At 35.9% G+C, this 16212-nt stretch overlaps 11 non-coding genes across 11 annotated transcripts; 4 read left to right on the plus strand and 7 right to left on the minus strand.

The window, feature by feature from the left end:
- The first annotated feature begins 610 nt into the window (after positions 1-610).
- Trnay-gua lies at positions 611-704 on the plus strand. Its single transcript has 2 exons — positions 611-647; positions 669-704. It is a non-coding gene; the product is annotated as a tRNA-Tyr (tRNA).
- Positions 705-950: 246 nt separating this feature from the next.
- Positions 951-1039, minus strand: Trnay-gua. The gene is given in 2 exon segments: positions 951-986; positions 1003-1039. It is a non-coding gene; the product is annotated as a tRNA-Tyr (tRNA).
- Positions 1040-1169: 130 nt separating this feature from the next.
- On the plus strand, positions 1170-1258 carry Trnay-gua. Its single transcript is given in 2 exon segments — positions 1170-1206; positions 1223-1258. It is a non-coding gene; the product is annotated as a tRNA-Tyr (tRNA).
- Positions 1259-6085: 4827 nt separating this feature from the next.
- Trnay-gua lies at positions 6086-6174 on the plus strand. Its single transcript is given in 2 exon segments — positions 6086-6122; positions 6139-6174. It is a non-coding gene; the product is annotated as a tRNA-Tyr (tRNA).
- A 69-nt stretch (positions 6175-6243) lies between these two features.
- Trnay-gua lies at positions 6244-6332 on the plus strand. The gene is given in 2 exon segments: positions 6244-6280; positions 6297-6332. It is a non-coding gene; the product is annotated as a tRNA-Tyr (tRNA).
- A 246-nt stretch (positions 6333-6578) lies between these two features.
- On the minus strand, positions 6579-6672 carry Trnay-gua. The gene is made up of 2 exons: positions 6636-6672; positions 6579-6614 (listed from the first exon to the last, which is right to left on the minus strand). It is a non-coding gene; the product is annotated as a tRNA-Tyr (tRNA).
- A 69-nt stretch (positions 6673-6741) lies between these two features.
- Positions 6742-6830, minus strand: Trnay-gua. Its single transcript is given in 2 exon segments — positions 6742-6777; positions 6794-6830. It is a non-coding gene; the product is annotated as a tRNA-Tyr (tRNA).
- A 4575-nt stretch (positions 6831-11405) lies between these two features.
- Positions 11406-11494, minus strand: Trnay-gua. The gene is given in 2 exon segments: positions 11406-11441; positions 11458-11494. It is a non-coding gene; the product is annotated as a tRNA-Tyr (tRNA).
- Positions 11495-13636: 2142 nt separating this feature from the next.
- Positions 13637-13725, minus strand: Trnay-gua. The gene is given in 2 exon segments: positions 13637-13672; positions 13689-13725. It is a non-coding gene; the product is annotated as a tRNA-Tyr (tRNA).
- A 72-nt stretch (positions 13726-13797) lies between these two features.
- Trnay-gua lies at positions 13798-13886 on the minus strand. The gene is given in 2 exon segments: positions 13798-13833; positions 13850-13886. It is a non-coding gene; the product is annotated as a tRNA-Tyr (tRNA).
- A 69-nt stretch (positions 13887-13955) lies between these two features.
- On the minus strand, positions 13956-14044 carry Trnay-gua. Its single transcript is given in 2 exon segments — positions 13956-13991; positions 14008-14044. It is a non-coding gene; the product is annotated as a tRNA-Tyr (tRNA).
- Between the last annotated feature and the right edge of the window lie 2168 nt (positions 14045-16212).

Consider the following 16212-nt stretch of genomic DNA (forward strand, 5'->3'; position numbering starts at 1 on the left):
CGCGTCGGGTCCTACAAATGCGTGCAAACCAAAACTTTTGTTTGAATACTGTTTAGTAGACAAGTTAACAGTATAAAATATAGGTAGTTCTTCAATTACAATTAATTTCCACATTACAATAACATTACGGTGATAACTTTTATAGCCAATCACAGTATATTTTATGCAGCTCATGATATTATTTTTTATGTGTTTCTTTATCAGAGTTTTTGTATGCAACGAGATATAATTATAAACAACAAATTGTGATCATAAATGTCAATTATCTGCAATAAATGGTTTATGCAGACTCAATGCAAAGTTTTAAAACATACTAGGTACCTAGTAGGTAGGTACTGATGTTTACCTTTTGTTTTTTGACATTGTCACTCGTCCGTTATCAATAAGTAAATAAAGTACCAGAACGATAAATGCAATTATAATTATTAAAAGTCAATTTATTTATCAGTGTGCCGAGGGATAAAGACACCGAAAACTGATTGATTGACAGGCATTATTACATAATTATATTAATTGATTGACAGACGTGATTAAGTACCTACAGCTTATCGTTAAGTATGCAATTACTACCTATATACAAAGCGATGTAGAAATTAAACTTACACAAACACCTTCGATAGCTCAGTTGGTAGAGCGGTGGACTGTAGATGTGTGATAAAGTGACTGTCATCCATAGGTCGCTGGTTCAAATCCGGCTCGAAGGAATCTTTTGTCGTTTATTACGCGAATTATGCGAATTGCAATAGCTTGAGTAATGAGTATAATGTCAAATTTTCTTTATCTAAATTTTTTGCTGTTTAAAAGCTATATAACTATATTTGGAAAAAAATGTTATAGGTACTGCCGATGTAGCAGTTCATTTGTTTAGGTACTACGGTCATAGACAAAAAGACACACAAAGCGGTCAAACTAACCTCTTTTTGCGACAGGGATCAAAAATATAAAAAAATTCCTTCGAGCCGGATTTGAACCAGCGACCTATGGATGACAATCACATCACATCTACAGTCCACCGCTCTACCAACTGAGCTATCGAAGGCTTGATATGATTCACAAATAAAACTATTTCAATGAGTATAAATAATAGGGTAGTAAAATATAAAAAGATTCCTTCTCCTTTCACCTCAACACATTGCATAATGTTTTGGTTTTTTAAAAGCATTATCAAGCCTTCGATAGCTCAGTTGGTAGAGCGGTGGACTGTAGATGTGTTAGAATTGATATCCATAGGTCGCTGGTTCAAATCCGGCTCGAAGGAATCTTTTTATATTGGCTACTCTGGTTCATAAAGGCTGAATCATAAACAAGCCTTTGATAAACAGCCAGTCGAGTGGAGGGCTGTAAACGAGAAGTGTAGAAATATTAATAAATTAGTATCAGTGCTATTTCTAATCTGGCTAGAAGTTTTTTTTTGTTTTAATAAATGAAATGAAATGAAATGCAATCGTCTATTTTGCAAGTTGGACATAAAATCACTTTTACACGTCATTTTTAAGAACGCTGAGGTCGGCATTTCCTAATGACTGATCCCTGAGAAGAAATGCCGAAACAAACTCAAGGGTCATCATTTCTTTTAAAGTCCAAACATGTTTTAAATCAAATAATATTAGGTGTGAGTGTCACCATGTACGCGGTCTGGAATGGCCTTTTGAGGAAAGAGCCACATCAGGCTGGAGCTGACCAGTCCCAACAGACGGCACGCATGTATCAGTCGTCGTGTAGCTCAACCATATCTTAGGGAGCTCCGTTGAGCTCCCTAAGATATGGTTGGTCGTTACCTGTCACACGACGATACTAGTGCAGTCATTGAAGCGAAAAATACGGTCTAACCTCCGAATTTTTTTACTGTGAACCGATTTGCATAAAATTTTGGTATTAGGTTCATCTTACCCTTAACTTCAAAAGTGAATATGATTTGAACTCCGCCACCCCCCCTGGGGGGGTTGACACCCCTTCTTTGGGGTGAATATTTTTTTTGCAAAATAATCTCGGATATCGATAGAAGACCTTATTTTAAGCTAAAGTTGTCTTTAAAGTTTTAAAAAAAATCCAATACTTTTCAAGTTATTGGCAATTGAAAATTCCCAATTTTTCACGTTTTTCATCGGTTTTTTGCAAATATCTCCAAAAATACTATAGGTGAGGAGGTCAGATAGGCAGTCGCTTCTTGTAAAGCACTGGTAAAAAGTCGTGGTGGCCTAGTGGGTAAAAAAAAAAGTCGTGGTGGCCTAGTGGGTAAAGGACCAATCTCTCAAGTATGAGGGCGCGGGTTCGATCCCAGGTCAGGCAAGTACCAATGCAACTTTTCTAAGTCTGTATGTACTTTCTAAGTATATCTTAGACACCATTGGCTGTGTTTCGGATGGCACGTTAAACTGTAGGTCCCGGCTGTCATTGAACATCCTTGGCAGTCGTTACGGGTAGTCAGAAGCCAGTAAGTCTGACACCAGTCTAACCAAGGGGTATCGGGTTGCCCGGGTAACCGGGTTGAGGAGGTCAGATAGGCAGTCGCTTCTTGTAAAGCACTGGTACTCAGCTGAATCCGGTTAGACTGGAAGCCGACCCCAACATGATTGGGAAAAAGGCTCGGAGGATGATCTCCAAAAATATAGGTGTTATCGAAAATTTATAAAGAACAAAATTGTAGCAGGTAAAACAACGAACAATTTGTTTTTTTTATAAAAGGTCCTAAGTGCAATATTAAGCTAGATATTAAAGATCAAAGCCGTTTTTTATTTTGTCTGAAATTTAATCGACGTAGTTTATGCCATCTATTATTTTAGTAAGTTGATCAATTTACCAGTTTTATTATTTTCCGGTGACATATATACACATTACAATAGTTGTGACTCTTTATTATACTGCCTACTTTCACATTGCTCCAAATATTGACACTCCGAAGTTTTCAGTTACTAAGTAGAAAAAGTTTTTGGACCGTAACTCCTTCAATTTTCATGCTATCACAATTTATAAAAAACCACTGTTAAAGTAATTAAGAGAGCTACAACATCCATAATTGCAATATATAGTAAAGAACTTTTTTCTAAAACGGTGAAGGGTTAAAGTGCTTAAGAGAGGCTGTGATTGCGCTGCCACGCGCTCTTTAAACAATCATATCTCCGTCAATTTTTGTTCGACAGAAAAAACAAACAAACCAAATTGTTTGTCAGAAAAATACCTAATTTTTTTATCAGTACACTTTTATACGTATCTGTCGTAATTTTTGAGATATTATGAAAAACAAGTGGGTTTTTCTTTAATTTGAAATTTTGTTCTTTTCGTTAATCGTGACTTTTTTGAAAAATATCTGTCCTGAAGCAGCCAAACTGATACTATCTATCAAACTCTTCATAATAAAGTTAATCTTAGGCGGAATACGATTAATTTTAATTTTGGTGGAAATAGCACTTATGAAACCCATTGATTTAAAAGAAAAAATATAAGATGCTCCCCTTATTTGCAATACAGCTCACTTATTTTACGTGCAAAAGACTTTTAATAGTACTCATCTTAAAGCTTATTTCAAGCACTACAAAACCCATTTGTATTCGAATGCATAAAATGCATCTACTCGCCGCTACATGGCATTGACCACAACGATTAAATTTCAGACAAAATAAAAAACGGCTTTGATCTTTAATATCTAGCTTAATATTGCACTTAGGACCTTTTATAAAAAAACAAATTGTTCGTTGTTTTACCTGCTACAATTTTGTTCTTTATAAATTTTCGATAAAACCTATATTTTTGGAGATATTTGCAAAAAACCGATGAAAAACGTGAAAAAATTGCGAATTTTCAATTGCCAATAACTTGAAAAGTATTGGATTTTTTTTTAAATTAAAGACAACTTTAGCTTAAAATTAGGTCTTCTATCGATATCCGAGGTTATTTTGCAAAAAAAATATTCACCCCAAAGAAGGGGTGTCAACCACCCCCAGGGGGGGTGGCGGAGTTCAAATCATATTCACTTTTGAAGTTAAGGGTAAGATGAACCTAATTCCAAAATTTCATGCAAATCGGTTCACAGTAAAAAAAATCGTAGCAATAATGCTTCAATGACTGCACTATACCAGATCTGCAGAACATTTGCGTAGGCCATTCAAAAATACTCAAACCCGCCAGACTGTATTTATGTTATAAGAATATATAATGTTGCTCGCATACACGATACTCACATTCACAATAATAATAAATAATAAAAAAAATACAATTATAATATATAAATGTCAAAAAAAAAATTTCATTAATAAAATGTTATCTGATGATAATAATATTTAAATGTCAAAAGAACAATACACAGGCATTTGAAAAGATATCACTCACTAAGCGAGCAGCTCATTCACAAGCTTCTTTATCATTTAAATAATCAGATATTTTGTAATATCCTTTTTTCAAAAGTTTGGATTTTATATGATTTTTAAATTTCTTAATAGGTAAATCACGAACCGCTTTGGGAAGTTTATTGTAAAAGCGTATACATTGACCCATGAACGAGTTGCTTACTCTGTGGAGGCGAGTAGCATGTACAGCAAGATTATGTTTATTCCTAGTATTTATGCTATGAACATCAGACATTTGAACAAAGTTAGAAATGTTTTTACGAACGTACATTAAATTTTCAAAAATATATTGAGAGGCAACAGTCAGAATATTTATTTCTTTGATTTTCTCTCTGAGAGAAACTTTTGGACCCAGATTATAAATGGCTCGAACAGCTCTTTTCTGTAAAATAAATATAGTCTCAACATCTGCACAGTTTCCCCAAAGGAGGATCCCATACGTCATTGAACTATGAAAGTAACTAAAATAAACTATTCTGGCTGTATGTGGACACAGCCAGAATAGTTTATTTTGATTATTCGGTGATTAGTCGGATCTTTTTAATAGCATAGGCGGCTGAACTAAGCCTTCCTGACAGTTTAACAATATATGGGCCCCATTGGAGTTTGGAATCAACGGTCAAACCAAGAAATACCGTTGACTCAACAGGCTTCAACTCTACTCCATTTAGTTGTACATTGGTTGGTAACTGCCTTACGTTTGGCGTTGAGAATTTAATTAACTTCGTTTTAGATTCATTTGAAAGAAGATTATTGACATTAAACCAATGAACAACCTTAGAGAGTGCATTGTTAACTTCGTCAAAATTGTCGAGTTGGCGCTTGATTTTAAAAACGAGTGAAGTATCATCGGCAAACAACACAATCTTGTGATTATCCCTTATGTGATAAGGAAGGTCATTAATATAAATAAGGAACAAAAAAGGGCCTAGAATTGAACCCTGTGGAACCCCCATGGTGACCGTGGATCCAGAAGACCTCTTACCGTTGACATCCACCCTCTGAATTCTATTATGCAAATAAGAAGTCAGAAGGTCAAGAGCCTTATTTTTGATACCATAGTGGTGAAGTTTCCTGATGAGTATATCATGGTGCACGCAATCAAAAGCCTTGGACAAGTCGCAGAAAATACCGAGCGCATCCTGCGAATCCTCCCAGGCCTCGAATATATTTTTAAGCAATTCCACGCCCGCATCCGTAGTAGAACGACCCTTGGTAAATCGAAATTGTCTTGTGTGCAACAAGTTGTTTTTATTAAAATGGCTCAACAATTGACGTAATATTAACTTCTCAAAAATTTTACTCAAAGTGGGTAAAATTGAAATAAAGCCATATTAACTCACAAAACCATGATTTTAATCAAAATAATGTACTTTTATACACTAAAATATTCTCTGGATGCTGACACAGAGTATTAAGCATATGGATAGATAATGTGCTAGAAGTCGCAGCTTGCTTGTTAACAAGGCATGAAATTGTCAAGAAGATTTTGAAGACTATAGATTTTGAAAAAAAGTATTTGTTTAATTTGTTTTTCAAAAGAAGAATTAATGTAGGGCATGATGCAGTACTCCTTAGGCTAGAGAGTTTAGTGGAATTGTACATATCAATGTTAGTACACGTACGTGCCTATGAGCACTCCATTTTATCACTACTGCGTGTAACCTAAGTAGAGCACCTTTCACCTCAACACATTGCATAATGTTTTAAATGGTACTTTGTTTTTAAAGTGCATTATCAGGCCTTCGATAGCTCAGTTGGTAGAGCGGTGGACTGTAGATGTGTTAGAATTGATATCCATAGGTCGCTGGTTCAAATCCGGCTCGAAGGAATCTTTTTATATTTTACTACCCTATTATTTATACTCATTGAAATAGTTTTATTTGTGAATCATATCAAGCCTTCGATAGCTCAGTTGGTAGAGCGGTGGACTGTAGATGTGATGTGATTGTCATCCATAGGTCGCTGGTTCAAATCCGGCTCGAAGGAATTTTTTTATATTTTTGATCCCCGTCGCAAAAAGAGGTTAGTTTGACCGCTTTGTGTGTCTTTTTGTCTATGACCGTAGTACCTAAACAAATGAACTGCTACGTCGGCAGTACCTATAACATTTTTTTCCAAATATAGTTATATAGCTTTTAAACAGCAAAAAATTGAGATAAAGAAAATTTGACATTATACTCATTACTCAAGCTATTGCAATTCGCATAATTCGCGTAATAAACGACAAAAGATTCCTTCGAGCCGGATTTGAACCAGCGACCTATGGATGACAGTCACTTTATCACACATCTACAGTCCACCGCTCTACCAACTGAGCTATCGAAGGCTTGATATGATTCACAAATAAAACTATTTCAATGAGTATAAATAATAGGGTAGTAAAATATAAAAAGATTCCTTCGAGCCGGATTTGAACCAGCGACCTATGGATATCAATTCTAACACATCTACAGTCCACCGCTCTACCAACTGAGCTATCGAAGGCCTGATAATGCACTTTAAAAACAAAGTACCATTTAAAACATTATGCAATGTGTTGAGGTGAAAGGTGCTCTACTTAGGTTACACGCAGTAGTGATAAAATGGAGTGCTCATAGGCACGTACGTGTACTAACATTGATATGTACAATTCCACTAAACTCTCTAGCCTAAGGAGTACTGCATCATGCCCTACATTAATTCTTCTTTTGAAAAACAAATTAAACAAATACTTTTTTTCAAAATCTATAGTCTTCAAAATCTTCTTGACAATTTCATGCCTTGTTAACAAGCAAGCTGCGACTTCTAGCACATTATCTATCCATATGCTTAATACTCTGTGTCAGCATCCAGAGAATATTTTAGTGTATAAAAGTACATTATTTTGATTAAAATCATGGTTTTGTGAGTTAATATGGCTTTATTTCAATTTTACCCACTTTGAGTAAAATTTTTGAGAAGTTAATATTACGTCAATTGTTGAGCCATTTTAATAAAAACAACTTGTTGCACACAAGACAATTTCGATTTACCAAGGGTCGTTCTACTACGGATGCGGGCGTGGAATTGCTTAAAAATATATTCGAGGCCTGGGAGGATTCGCAGGATGCGCTCGGTATTTTCTGCGACTTGTCCAAGGCTTTTGATTGCGTGCACCATGATATACTCATCAGGAAACTTCACCACTATGGTATCAAAAATAAGGCTCTTGACCTTCTGACTTCTTATTTGCATAATAGAATTCAGAGGGTGGATGTCAACGGTAAGAGGTCTTCTGGATCCACGGTCACCATGGGGGTTCCACAGGGTTCAATTCTAGGCCCTTTTTTGTTCCTTATTTATATTAATGACCTTCCTTATCACATAAGGGATAATCACAAGATTGTGTTGTTTGCCGATGATACTTCACTCGTTTTTAAAATCAAGCGCCAACTCGACAATTTTGACGAAGTTAACAATGCACTCTCTAAGGTTGTTCATTGGTTTAATGTCAATAATCTTCTTTCAAATGAATCTAAAACGAAGTTAATTAAATTCTCAACGCCAAACGTAAGGCAGTTACCAACCAATGTACAACTAAATGGAGTAGAGTTGAAGCCTGTTGAGTCAACGGTATTTCTTGGTTTGACCGTTGATTCCAAACTCCAATGGGGCCCATATATTGTTAAACTGTCAGGAAGGCTTAGTTCAGCCGCCTATGCTATTAAAAAGATCCGACTAATCACCGAATAATCAAAATAAACTATTCTGGCTGTGTCCACATACAGCCAGAATAGTTTATTTTAGTTACTTTCATAGTTCAATGACGTATGGGATCCTCCTTTGGGGAAACTGTGCAGATGTTGAGACTATATTTATTTTACAGAAAAGAGCTGTTCGAGCCATTTATAATCTGGGTCCAAAAGTTTCTCTCAGAGAGAAAATCAAAGAAATAAATATTCTGACTGTTGCCTCTCAATATATTTTTGAAAAGGACAATGCCAGGGTCTGGGCTCAAAGTTTGCCCAGCAGTGGGAGTAGTTCCAGCTGGTTCCATAGTGCACTCTGAACACGAAATCCAAATATTTTTGAAATCGGTCCCAGAGGTCCCGAAAAAAACCGGTTCAAATGTTCTCCATAGATAGTCACTTAACAAAGCCTGAGCCATTTGCCCAGTAGTGAAAGTGGTCGAAATAGGTTCTTTACTGCACTATTAACACGAAATCCAAATATTTTGGAAATCGGTACTAGAGGTCCCGAGAAAAACCGGTTCTAATGTTAAACTTGAACAGTCACTTTATGAAGCCCCAGCCATGTGCCCAGAAGTGGGAATGCTTAGGATAGGTTTTTTACTTCACTGTTAACACGAAATCTAAATATTTTGGAAATCGGTCCCAGAGGTCCCGAGAAAAACCGGTTCTTATGTTAAACTTGAACAGTCACTTTATAAAGCCCAAGCCATTTGCCCAGAAGTGGGAATTATTAAAATTGGTTCCTTACTTTACTCTTAACACGAAATCTAAATATTTTGGAAATCGGTCCCAGAGGTCCCGAGAAAAACCGGTTCTTATATTAAACTTGAACAGTCACTTTATAAAGCCCAAAGCATTTGCCCAGTAGTGGGAATGGTTAGAATAGGTTCTTTACTTCACTGTTATCACGAAATCCAAATATTTTGGAAATCGGTCCCAGAGGTCCCGAGAAAAACTGGTTCTAATGTCAAACTTGAACAGTCACTTTATAAAGCCCAAGCCATTTGCCCAGTAGTGGGAATGGTTAGAATAGATTCTTTTCTTCACTGTTAATACGAAATCCCGGTCCCAGAGGTCCCGAGAAAAGCCGGTTCTAATGTTAAACTTGAACAGTCACTTTATGAACCCCGAGCCATGTGCCCAGAAGTGGGAATGGTTAGAATAGGTTTTTTACTTCACTCTTAAGACGGAATCCAAATATTTTGGAAATCGGTCTCAGAGATCCCGAGAAAAACCGGTTCTAATGTTCAACTTGAACAGTCACTTTATAAAGCCCAAGCCATTTGCCCAGAAGTGGGAATAGTTAAAATAGGTTCTTTACTTCACTCTTAAGACGGAATCCAAATATTTTTGAAATTGGTCCCAGAGGTCCCGAGAAAAACCGGTTCTAATGTTAGGCAGCCATTGTTAGCAAGCCATTGTAAGCAGCCACAAACCTAACAACCTCTTTTCTTGAAAAAACATTCAGATAGTGGTTTCACTGTTAACAGGATAAAAAAAAAAACAGAAATAGACGTTTAAAGGTAATTGTTGTTTCTCTTGCTTTTCAGTCTCTATCTACCACAATCAGTTCTAAGTTCGTGTAGCGTCATGCAATTAATATCCGTAATGGCAATGGAAAAATCTTATCAAGACGAATAAAATAAGCTCGAACACGAGGTAGTAAATAAATACCGTTGAGGAGTTCCCCTGTCTCACTGTCATCTCCATCGTCGGGTCAGGTCTTAACCTCCACTGTTTTGTGGTGTCGGAGACATATTCCCGAATGACAAGTTTTTATTCGATATGTGCTTACAATTTCCGAGAGTTCCCTATTGTTTTAAGGTTTCTATCACCAGACCCTGGACTGAATAACAAAGGAACCATTTGGAAAGTAAATTCTTTCAAACAATAAAATGATTGTTTGAATCGGTTGGTAAACGACGGAGTTATGCACGTACTTACGTAAAAAGAATACAAACAAACTGAGAAACTCCTCCATTTTTTGAAGTCGGTAAAAAAAAATTCTCGTTCAATACCTCGTATTTGTCGATTAATATTATAATGCATATCAATTAAGGTAATAAAAGTGGAATCGTTAAGAGTTCGTATGCATATTTTTCGTAATATTGAATAAGAGTCAAACCAGTTTTTCTCAGGACTCCTGGGATAGATTTCGAAATATTTCGGTCTGGGACCTATTATACGCCTATGGAACATAATACACTATGCAGTTACTGTGGGCAACTCTTGAGCCCAACTTCCATACAAAGAATAGCATTGTCCTTTAATGTACGTTCGTAAAAACATTTCTAACTTTGTTCAAATGTCTGATGTTCATAGCATAAATACTAGGAATAAACATAATCTTGCTGTACATGCTACTCGCCTCCACAGAGTAAGCAACTCGTTCATGGGTCAATGTATACGCTTTTACAATAAACTTCCCAAAGCGGTTCGTGATTTACCTATTAAGAAATTTAAAAATCATATAAAATCCAAACTTTTGAAAAAAGGATATTACAAAATATCTGATTATTTAAATGATAAAGAAGCTTGTGAATGAGCTGCTCGCTTAGTGAGTGATATCTTTTCAAATGCCTGTGTATTGTTCTTTTGACATTTAAATATTATTATCATCAGATAACATTTTAATAATGAAATTTTTTTTTGAAATTTTTTATATATTATAATTGTATTTTTTTTATTATTTATTATTATTGTGAATGTGAGTATCGTGTATGCGAGCAACATTATATATTCTTATAACATAAATACAGTCTGGCGGGTTTGAGTATTTTTGAATGGCCTACGCAAATGTTCTGCAGATCTGGTATCGTCGTGTGACAGGTAACGACCAACCATATCTTAGGGAGCTCAACGGAGCTCCCTAAGATATGGTTGAGCTACACGACGACTGATACATGCGTGCCGTCTGTTGGGACTGGTCAGCTCCAGCCTGATGTGGCTCTTTCCTCAAAAGGCCATTCCAGACCGCGTACATGGTGACACTCACACCTAATATTATTTGATTTAAAACATGTTTGGACTTTAAAAGAAACTATGACCCTTGAGTTTGTTTCGGCATTTCTTCTCAGGGATCAGTCATTAGGAAATGCCGACCTCAGCGTTCTTAAAAATGACGTGTAAAAGTGATTTTATGTCCAACTTGCAAAATAAACGATTTCATTTCATTTCATTTCATTTATTAAAACAAAAAAAAACTTCTAGCCAGATTAGAAATAGCACTGATACTAATTTATTAATATTTCTACACTTCTCGTTTACAGCCCTCCACTCGACTGGCTGTTTATCAAAGGCTTGTTTATGATTCAGCCTTTATGAACCAGAGTAGCCAATATAAAAAGATTCCTTCGAGCCGGATTTGAACCAGCGACCTATGGATATCAATTCTAACACATCTACAGTCCACCGCTCTACCAACTGAGCTATCGAAGGCTTGATAATGCTTTTAAAAAACCAAAGTACAATTTAAAACATTATGCAATGTGTTGAGGTGAAAGGAGCTCTAATTCTGTACAGTTAAGACATTGATTACTTAGAAAATGGAGTGCTCTTATATATTGAAATACTAGTTTTAGCCTCCACATTTTGCTTGGAGCAGCTGAACCTTGGCACTCCATTTGTTTTTATGCTGTCGTCACCTTTCCTTGTTAGAGGTAGGTATAGATGCAAATGTGGAACTTAAATCTAGAAACGGCCAACCCGATTTTGATGAAATTTGAAATAATGATACATACAGTCGACTCTTGTTAATTCAAATCTGCGATATTTCGAACCTCTCGTTAATTCAAAGTTATCACGAGTTCCCTACAAAATCTCTTTACATTTCGAACTAAATCAATACATTTTGTTGCACTTGGTAATTCGAACGAAAAAAGCATTGCTATATAACAAAAGGACGCATTAATTCGAATTCTTAGTCGTCCAACACTCGAGAATTCAGAGTTGCAGAGAGGAAGAGGCGGAAAGATTGTAAATCAGAGTCAGAGACAGTGGCGGGGCAAGGCCTAAATTTGATGTGGGCAAGACAGATTTCGCGAGGCCCTGTTCTATGGCGACCTGAAGATAGATTCTTTAAAATAATAAAAACAAACAAAACAATTAACACTGCCAAGTTTTTATTCATAAAAATACAAATTAGATTAAAGTCGCTGGCAGAAGCTAGTACTGAATAACACTATTATACGTTTCTATTTAGTGCCGGTTTTAACTCTACCAGCGCCCTGGGCGAGATTTCTACGGCGCCCTCCAATTGCAATTCAAACTCATAGGAAAAACAGAGATATAATATGCAGTTACCGATTTTTTTTTTATAGTTAACAAGTCAAAGCAAAAATTACGTAAAACGTAGCCCAATCGTACATAAGTTATTGCTGGTTGGTGATGGCAAAAACACGGAAACATAGCTTCTGATTACGCGAGCGAAGCGAGCACGAAATTTTTTATAATATTTTAGAACTCAAAACAAAAATTACTCAAAATCTATCCCAAACGTACCTATAACTCTTTGTTGACGCCTATGTATTAAAATTTTGGGACTTAAAGTAGTACCGACTTAAAGAAAGTTCATATGGAAACTATAAGTTACTTTCTTGTTAATAAATGGACTTAAAAACGACGCTACCTTTTTTCTAGGGTAGACTAAAAAATGTTGACACTGACAATGAAAACAACTGTACAGTGAAGTAAGTAAATTTTTGAGTTTTGGATCACTAAAAGTCCTAAACATATATGATAAAAGGCAACTGTGTAGTGAAGAAGCCGCGAGCGAAGGGAGCGCGAATTTTTGTGAGTATTGGGACATTAAAAGTAGCTGTATGCGATAAAAAATTCAAGTCCAAAGTAACCGCGAGCGAAGCGAGCGCGAAAATTTTTGAGTTTTGGGACATAAAAGTAGTGTTTGTTCGAAAATTTCTCAAATTTAACGCGGAATTAAACAGAAATTAAAAGAAAGAAAATTGATTTATATCTTATTTTTTTTTATTCTCACTTTAAAAATTTTTACCGCGAGGCCGTAGGCGGTGGCCCACGCCGCCCACGCCTAACGCCGCCTCTGGTCAGAGAGCAGTCTGAGTAGCAGCAATCTGTTTTGAAGCAGTATAACGGAGCTGTTTCGAATGATTAATTAATTCACATTATGAATACATGTATGCACACAAATGTGTCTTTAAACTTTTGACATTGTTATAAAATAGCAGTTAACAAATAATAATTGATCAACACTTAATAATTCGAAGTTTTGTTTATTTTCTTTCACAAATTTAAATTTATCCAAAGTAATAATGAATGTATTACTTTGGATCAGCAGATATGCTCATTTCTATTCGGGTATACTTACTCTTTTCAGTTAAAATTTTAGGACGTGGACGAAGACGAGGGCAAAATCAGTCTTTGTTATTGGATTATAGTTAAATCTATTTCATCAACCTTTTTTAGCCACATGATTCTTAAATAGACTTTAGTTTTTTCTACCTAGAAAAGATTTACCTATATCAATACAAAAATTGGTGTAATTAAGGTACATAAAATATTTGTCGTTACTTAGTAAGCTATATAAACTTATTCATGGCAAAAGATTCCTTCGAGCCAGATTTGAACCAGCGACCTATGGATGACAGTCATTTAACATCTACAGTCCACCGCTCTACAGACTGAGCTATCGAAGGCTCATTGTTACTTAGGCATAATAACCATTTCAATTGTGTGATAAAAAATAAGGGTGCTAAATGTAAAAATATTCCTTCGAGCCGGATTTGAACCAGCGACCTATGGATATCAATTCTAACATATCTACAGTCCACCGCTCTACCAACTGAGCTATCGAAGGCTTGATATGATTCATAAATAAAACTATTTCAATGAACATTATTACGAGGGTAATAAAATATAAAAAAAATCCTTCGAGCCGGATTTGAACCAGCGACCTATGGATATCAATTTTGTCACATCTACAGTCCACCGCTCTACCAACTGAGCTATCGAAGGCTTGATAGCAAGCGCAGAATATGAGATTACATCGTAGAATGTTAAGCAATAGCAGGAGGTGAAAGGTGCTCCACTTCGGTGCGTATGCGACGAAAGTGTGCAAACGCACGTTGTAACCTTGACCAGTTGTGTTTATTTACCTTATGTATGCGTTGGTGTATGGGTAGTTGGTAGCGCATTCCAGTTCGTAATCAGAAGAAAATACCACGTGGTAAACATACAATAGGACTTTTGTTTTATAAAGTCACAGGTAGTATTTTGTATAGAATTGAATCTACTTATTACTTTTTTAGTAAAAAAATATCTACTGTAACCTTCTTCACAGATAAATGTTTCAAATGCTGTATCGTATTTAGTTTGATTCAACATTCCCTCAAAATCCTTGAAAATGATTTCAACAGTTTCCAAATGCAAAATTACCACGAATTCCGGATTAAAACATACAGTGGTGCAGTTATAACAATCCCGAAGTTCACAGATAAGACGGTGCTATTTCAACACGGGTTCGGTTTTACTGCAGCTTGCACCGTTCCCTTGTCAAATCCTCCATATTATTAGCATATTAATTGAGTATTCTGGTGTTAGGAACGTTGAGGATCCTAACGTTGGGTAAAGCCGCTTTACAACCGTGGTACCATGAGGATTGGATATCATTAGCTAAGTTCTAATGAATGCGTAGACGGTAGGTACTGATTATGGTGTGTTAGGGCTCTGTATGTAGGCGGGTGGTAAGTAATGGAGTATTCTAGGCAAATTAGTATGATGCAGCTACAATTGCACCGTGACAGGATTTTCAGAATGGACCGTACTGATGATTTTTTATTTAATGTTCTAAATTTTTTAGAAGGAGACCTTATTTACAAGCAATAAGTCGTTTTGGGTCTTCAGCGAGAAACTCCACATAAGTTAAATTGAATAAGTTTTTTTTTCTGTTGATTTCTGAATGGTACGTTTGACACGTTAATAACTGTCTATTGTTTTAAAGATTTATGTTGACATAAGTGTTCATATTGAAATTGTAAAATGTTTCTATTCATAATTAAGTTTCTTTGTTCCCAAAATTCTATGACAATACAATGTGACATTGGTTGTTATAATTTTTGCTCAGAATTATATTATCATTATATGTATTTGCAGATAGTAAGGTAAACCAAAACACATCAACAAAGCTGCCAAGATTTCACTCGAGGGACAATTTAGCCAACCAGGAAACTATTGTGTCAGCAGACATACTCAACATGCAACTTATGCGACAGTTTCCCAACAATAATAGCAGCGGGAACGAAACTATTTAGCGAGTTAGCTCCGTCAATAGAGGGCGCCACCTCGCCGGGTACGAATAACTCATTTAGCAAGAAATTAACTCGCGAACTTTCGCGAATCTCCTGAGTCGACGCGTCGCATGTCTTTAAATATGGTGATTGTTCATACATTTTGTGGGGTGAATTATTACCAACTAGTGACTGCGGCAGTAATTTTGTTGTAGTTTCTCTTTTGCAGTTTTGTATTCAATGTTTTTTTACCACTAAACAGGATACAAAAAATACAAACATCCCAATTCAGAACCGCCTCCTTTTTGGGAACACGGATAAAAATTTATCTGATAAATGTAGTTCTAGGATGTCATTGTATTTGATCAGCGTAATAAATAAACATTCGTTTCTTTACAATTGTACATAATGCAATTCAATAAAGAACTAAAAAGACAAACTATTTTTTAAAACAAATGTTGTGTTCTTGTTTCAGACATTGAACTGCTACGGTCTTGTTACGTCGTAGACACGTAGAAGGATAATTCCAAAACCAACATTTATTCATTATTATCACAAATTTTAATAAAAAGCCAATTAATAGCGTTAACATGCAGTCCTGGTACAACTCCATAATATGAGTTGCCGCAATATGAAAAACTAATTGCCATCAGCTACATTTTTGTGATTATAAAACAAACACGTGTATTTATTAAAACATCAAGCTGGCTCTTGTAATCCATATTAACATTGACATGGGTGTTTTGGAAAATAATGTTATTTTGTTGTTAAAATGTCGAGTATTATGACGCACACTTGTATTGTAGGATCATAATCGTGTTTCATGGAGGCGCGAGGCGGCGCGGCGACTAGACGTTCGGCTTGTCGTGCTGGGAAACTAGGGTTGTCGATATCATA

The sequence above is a fragment of the Helicoverpa zea genome, chromosome 8 (genome assembly GCF_022581195.2).
Source record: "Helicoverpa zea isolate HzStark_Cry1AcR chromosome 8, ilHelZeax1.1, whole genome shotgun sequence".
Taxonomy (NCBI): Eukaryota; Metazoa; Arthropoda; class Insecta; order Lepidoptera; family Noctuidae; genus Helicoverpa; species Helicoverpa zea.